This window comes from Meles meles, chromosome 21 (genome assembly GCF_922984935.1).
Source record: "Meles meles chromosome 21, mMelMel3.1 paternal haplotype, whole genome shotgun sequence".
NCBI lineage: Eukaryota > Metazoa > Chordata > Mammalia > Carnivora > Mustelidae > Meles > Meles meles.
The window spans coordinates 23570872-23576797 of NC_060086.1; the positions used below are offsets into that span (position 1 = coordinate 23570872).

General features: G+C 50.0%; 1 long non-coding RNA gene across 1 annotated transcript; it reads left to right on the forward strand.

Annotated features, from left to right (window-relative positions):
- The first annotated feature begins 4650 nt into the window (after positions 1-4650).
- LOC123933391 lies at positions 4651-5493 on the forward strand. The gene is made up of 3 exons (XR_006816589.1): positions 4651-4716; positions 5097-5268; positions 5416-5493. It is a non-coding gene; the product is annotated as an uncharacterized LOC123933391 (long non-coding RNA).
- The last annotated feature ends 433 nt before the right edge of the window (positions 5494-5926 follow it).

The window sequence follows — 5926 nt, forward strand, 5'->3', positions numbered from 1 at the left end:
TTAAATGAAAACCCAGCAGCTTATGGTTCTACCCTAAATTATATAAGTAGCTCCTCTTGATCAGCCTTTAAGTGGTTTTTAGCTGGAACGTCCATGGTCAGCTCCCTTGCTCATTTCCTCAAAAGCCCCTTCGAATCTTCATTTGCCCTTCAAGGCGAATTGCTCCATTTTACCTTGGAAAGGATCCATTCAGATCTCTTTAAGCACCTCATTCCATTAGTTTTCCATTCTGCTGTCTCTTCAGCCTGCCAAATACGGTAATTCCTTCCCTGCCTTCCTGTTGTCAGTGCTGAGATTCACCCTCTCCTGTCTCAGACTGGTGCAGTAGACTCCCTACCGATCTTGTTTGTTCCACGCTTGGCCTCCCTTGAATCCATTCTGCACACTTCTGTCAGGGTGAACTGAGATGACAATGTGATGTTCCTTCCCTGCTGTAATTGCTGGAGGGTTCCCCCCCTGCCTGGAGTTGGACCTTTAGAGACCATCCAAGCCCTTGCCTTTGGGGTCTTCCTTCCTCTTCATCATTCACATAAAGACCGCCCTTTAGCTCCAGGTGAATTCTTGCAAGCCCCCAATACATTACTATCCCAATCACTTCAAGCCCATGAACCTCATCATTGTGCCTTGACAAAGGTACAAGTGAGAAAGATTTCTTTCTCTTCTTCACCTGTTGGTAAAGGGAGGGATTCCCACCCTACAGTTTTGGGATGTCCAGAGGCTGCACAGCTGAGCTCCACTGTAATTAATTCAGGGCCTATCATATGGTTATAGGAAAGGAGGGACACACACAGCATGCAGGGCCACGGGGGATGTTGCATCTTGGAACGTAATGGACAAAGACTGTGGGTGCAGACTATGTAGTACCAGGAAAGCGAAGGTGAGCCCTACTTCCTGCAGGAGGCACTGATTGGCTTGCTGGATCATTGCACAGGCTGTCAGGGAACTGGAGCTTACTTGGGAAGAAACTGTTCCTGTTCCCTGTGCTAAGGAGGGCTTGTTGGTCAGGGGATCTGATCTGTGGGAGCAGAGTGGGAAGGGAACATGGAGTGAGGCCATTTGAGGCCCTCCAAAGTTCCCGGATGCCAAGACAACACTTGCTATTGAATCTTCATCTCGGGCTTTCCATCAAAGTGGACTCTGATATATGGACATCACTTTCAACCAGAGACTCTTAAGGCTTAGGACGGGTGCTTCTCTAGGACGTGAAGTCGTCACGTGAGCAGGAGGGAGATGTGGTCATCAAGCCCCAAATGTAATAACTTCCATTGATGTTCATGCAGTTGATCCCAAGGGAATCCCTGGGTGGCCAAGGGATAGAAGGAAGAGCTGACGTCCTCCAGCACCATGGAGTCTGGCAGTGACTGTGGACAGAAGCCGCTACCTCCGCCTGCAGGTAGGATTTGCAGACGTTGGCTTCAGCCTGTAGCAAGTAGGCCTTGGTGACTCTATGGAGCTGGTGGGGGTGCCATGACCCAGAGAATAATAGACAGCTGGATAGGAAGGCTCAGAGTGTGAGAGACTCTGTTTCCAGGAGAGCGCAGTGCATGGCCAGCAATTGCTGCTTTCATGGTCTCTCACCAAGGCCAAGGAGGGCCGTTTCTTGCTTTGGGAGCCCGTGGACAATTGACAGATGGCATGGGTGGTCCAGGGACTCCAGGAAGCAGGATAGGAAGCTGCTACAGCCTTTTGACCTGGGCACGAACAGGTGGTTTTTTTCGAAAGCTTTTATTTATGTAGTTAAGAGAGAGCTCTAGCTGGAAGAGGGGGTGAAAGGGAGAGCGGGAGAAGCAGGCTCCCCACCGAGCAGGGAATCCCCTGCCAGGCTCTATCTCAGGATCCCCAGATCAGGACCTGAGACAAAGGCAGACGTTTCATCAACTGAGCCACCCAGTCACCCCCAACAGGTAATTTTTACTAGCACAGATCCTAGAGCCTTTTGTTGAGGGGAGACCTCCCCCTCCAGCAGCGTGGGCTCATTGAGAAGTAAAAGCTGAAATGGGCTTCCGTAAAATTTATAAACAAGGAATATGTTGCCTCTAGAACCCCAAAAGTACTGACAGATGTTGGACTTTTATGTCCTTTTTTCTTTTTAAGGATTTTAGTTAGTGACTTGATAGAACACGAGAGAGAGAGAGAAACAGAGAGAGAGAGTACGAGGGGCTGGTAGGGGCAGAGGGAGAGGGAGAAGCAGACTTCCCGCCGATCAGGGAGCCTGATGCAGGGCTTCTTGCCAGCACCCTGAGATCAGGACCTGAGCCCAAGGCAGACACATAACCAACAGAGCCACCCAGGAAGCCCCGCATTTGTAGGTCCTTAACAAGTTTGCCAAACAAATATCCTCACAGTAGGGTGTCCTGAATGTGATGTCTCATCCAGGAAGTTCCTGGAGAAAGCTTGGTGCAGTAAGATCCTGCCCACAGTTTGCCTGCGATAGCAGAGTGGTTTGGGTGCCCTGTGCATAACGAGGGAAATCGTGTCTCCTTCAAGGTCAGGACAGGTGTGACTGAGATGATGTTGAAATAGGCACTGAACAGAACATATTGGTCAAATGTATAATAGCAAAATATTCACCATCTTTAAATTTGTTGGGCTCCCTCATGTTTTTTTGTAATGATTTTGTTTATTTTAAGGAGAGAGCAAGAGGGAGAAGAGAGAGAGCTAGCAAGGAGCGGGGTTAGGGGATGGTGGTGGGAAAGGAAGGGCAGAGGGAGAGAAAATCCCAAGCAGACTCCACCTTGAGCACATAGACGGACATGGGACCCGATCTTATGACCCTGAGATCCTGACCTGAGCCAAAGCTCAACCCACTGAACCCCCCAGATGTCTCAAGTGTTTTAAGGGTACAGGGGTTTATTTAATCAGGTATGGTAAGACAAGCAGATATACAAGTAACTCTCACAACACAAGAAGCGTTTGTAGACTGATCCCGATAAAAGAGGTCCTGGGAGCCGTGGAGGGCCTCCCAGGGAAGCACCAGAGTCGGTCAGGAGAAAGAGGAAGTGAAGGGACAGACAATATGGGCAAGACCCTTTATTGTGGTTTCCATGGGAAGGGACAGGTGAGTCCGGGTAAGCACGTTTAAGACTGCCTAGTTTGTGTCATCTCAGCGGGTTCCGGGACACAGTGGTGTCTGTCTGGAGTAGTCTGGCCCTGGCCCTGGGGTGATCAGGGCAGGGGATAGTGGCCCAGAGTAAGAGTTTCTTACAAGAGGTGGTTGGGGGTAAAGCCTCTGCATTGGTTGCTTTACATGTGAAAGCTTTGCCAGTAGGCAAGCTGTTGACTATCTCTAGGAATTAAGTCAGCCTGCCAGGGACAGTCCCTCCAAAGTCAGCAAGGCCTGAGATGTCAAAGCATTAAATACAGAAGGTAGAATCTATGGTTATTATACTTGCTTTAAACAGAACTTGATAAGTCCGTGAAGGTTAGCCAACCGGTGCATGTTAGCAACATTAGAGTTCATTCAGAACCTATGTTGTAGAGGCACAGAAGGCAATCGGCCTCCTTTTAATGTTGCCAATCAAATTGTTCTAGTAAATTTTGGATTTCCTTTTTATTTTTTAGAGATTTTATGTATTCATTTGAGAGAGAGAGAGAGAGAGCAAGCAAGTGTGACAGAGCAGGACCCAGGGGGAGCAGCAGGGAGAGGTAGAGGGAGAAGCAGACTGACTCCTTGCCCAGCAGGGAGCTTGACATGGGGCTCTATTCCAGGATCCCGGGATCAAGACCCGAGCTGAAGTCAGAAGACTAACCATGTGAGCCACCCAGGTGCCCTTGTAAATGCTGGATTTACAATTGGGTCAAATTTCAACCTATGTTGAATTAGTCGGTGGGGTGGGGGACAGGTTTTGCCTCCTGTATTCAGTTTTCTCTCTTCCACTCCTCCTTTGCTTGGGTTTGTGTCTTCCTGGATATGCATGTGGGGTGGGGGAGTGTCTTTTTGCTCTGCTCCTCTTTCTCGGTTTTTTCTTCCAGAGAGTCTCAAATCAGCATCATCAGACTTGGAGCTTCTGTCGTGGCGGTGGTTGTATGATTTCAAGTCTCCTGGCGTAAGTCAAGGTGGGCATTGATCCCCTCACTGTGCCAAGGGGTTCCCCTTTATGTTTCTCCCATAACCCTGAGGATCAGGATCTTGTGCCAAACAGGTTCAGGCAGTGGAGTGGTCAGTGGAAGTGCACGGGACCCACAGCCTATTTGCTGATGAAGCAAAACCATCTTCTGCTACAGCCCTACCTTCTCTCAGTGTGGACTGTTTGCCCTGCCGCCTTTTCCCCCTCTACAGATTCCCTCAGGATAAGTTTTCATTTCTAGCCCCGTCAAGTCACGAGTTTTTGTTTCTGTCCCCATCTAATCACACGGGTGCACACGTTCTGGGTGTTTATGGGGAAGGAGACTGGGTAGGTCAGCCCACAGGTGGCTGTCCTCTTCCTGTGGGAATGCCAGTCCATCTCCCCAGTGTTGGAGTCCACAGCCAGCAAAATCATTCTGCCCATGGCCAGAGTCAGAGCCTCAAGCCCCTGGATCACAAGAGGAGTCTATCGACGAGCTGGGGACCAACAACACTACGAGAAAGGCAAGTGTGCTGGGGAGGGGTTTGGCTCTGGGAGAGAAATGGAACACCAAACGCCCCCCTCCACTTTTCTGTTCTTCATCAGCTCATGGACCCTGGGCTGCCATGGATGAGCACCTCAAAACCCTGAGGGCTCAGGAAGACACATGGTAACCGGGAGAGGAGTGGCAGCTCGGGAGCCGGGCAAGGCCACTCCCAATGCCTGAACCACAGTGACTCAGGAGACAGCCAGGGAGCCATTCTTACATTTCCCTGGTGTTAGGGCCTCCCTTCTTTCCACCCACAACACAGAGGGTCACCCCCAGGACTGTGCTTGGGGTGTGCTTTCCCCCATAGGATCTGTTCATCAGCATCAAGCACTGGCCCAACACCCAGTCCCTGGAACTCAAGCACACCAGGCAGCATGTCCTTCGGTTGCCAACCTCAGGGGGGAGCCTTGGAGACCAATACAGGCCACATGCAGGTCACATAGGTGACACCTCCCTCCTAGATACAGTCAGTTCTCATTCATTCTCACCTTGTTGGCAAGGTTGGGACATTAGGTTGGAAATGGATGGCGACCTCCGTGTGAGATAACAGAACACGAGCCAACACACAAGCTGGCCAGCGATGGCCAGTTCCCTCCCAGATCGTGACTCTCAGCTCTGAAGCCAGTTAGTTAGCGAAGGAGCAGGTCAAGCTGACCCGTGTCCTCATTTAATGTGAGTACACCCTGTTTGTGATACCACTTGTTTTCATCCCCTTCTGATGAGAGAAGAGAGATTCCTGCTCCAGACTTGTGGGGATCCCCTGACACCCGGCACATGTGATTGACAACAGTTTACTAGTCACATATACTCACACTTCAGGGGAGGAGGATACCACACACCGTGCAGGACTGCTCAGAGATTGCACTTGAGAACAGAGAGAACCAGCAGGGCCTTGGGAGGCAAGACTTACTTGAAACAAGAGGGTGTGGGAAGTCCTGGTTCCCATGGGAGAGTGTGAAGAGTTCTTCAGTTGCTTGAAGAATTGATTGGGCTTCTAGGGAACTGAACGCTGCTCCCCAAAAACCAATAGGCACGATGTCTAGTGCCTGTGATGAGAAGGGTGTTTGGTTACGAGACCTCCCCTGTGAGGGAAGAGGGAGAGGAGAACATGCATGATGCCATTTGAGTCCCTCCTTGATCTTCCAGGTGTCAAGACAGCCCTTAATGCGGAATCTGAATTTCAGGCCTTATGCCACAAGAGGGTATGACAAAGTAATTCTTCTTAGAACTAATAATGGAATTTCACTGTGAAACAGTATACAGGATAAACGCGTAAAGGTAAGTTGTATTGCTCTATGCTAGCGATGAATATGTAGGCTCCACAATCAAA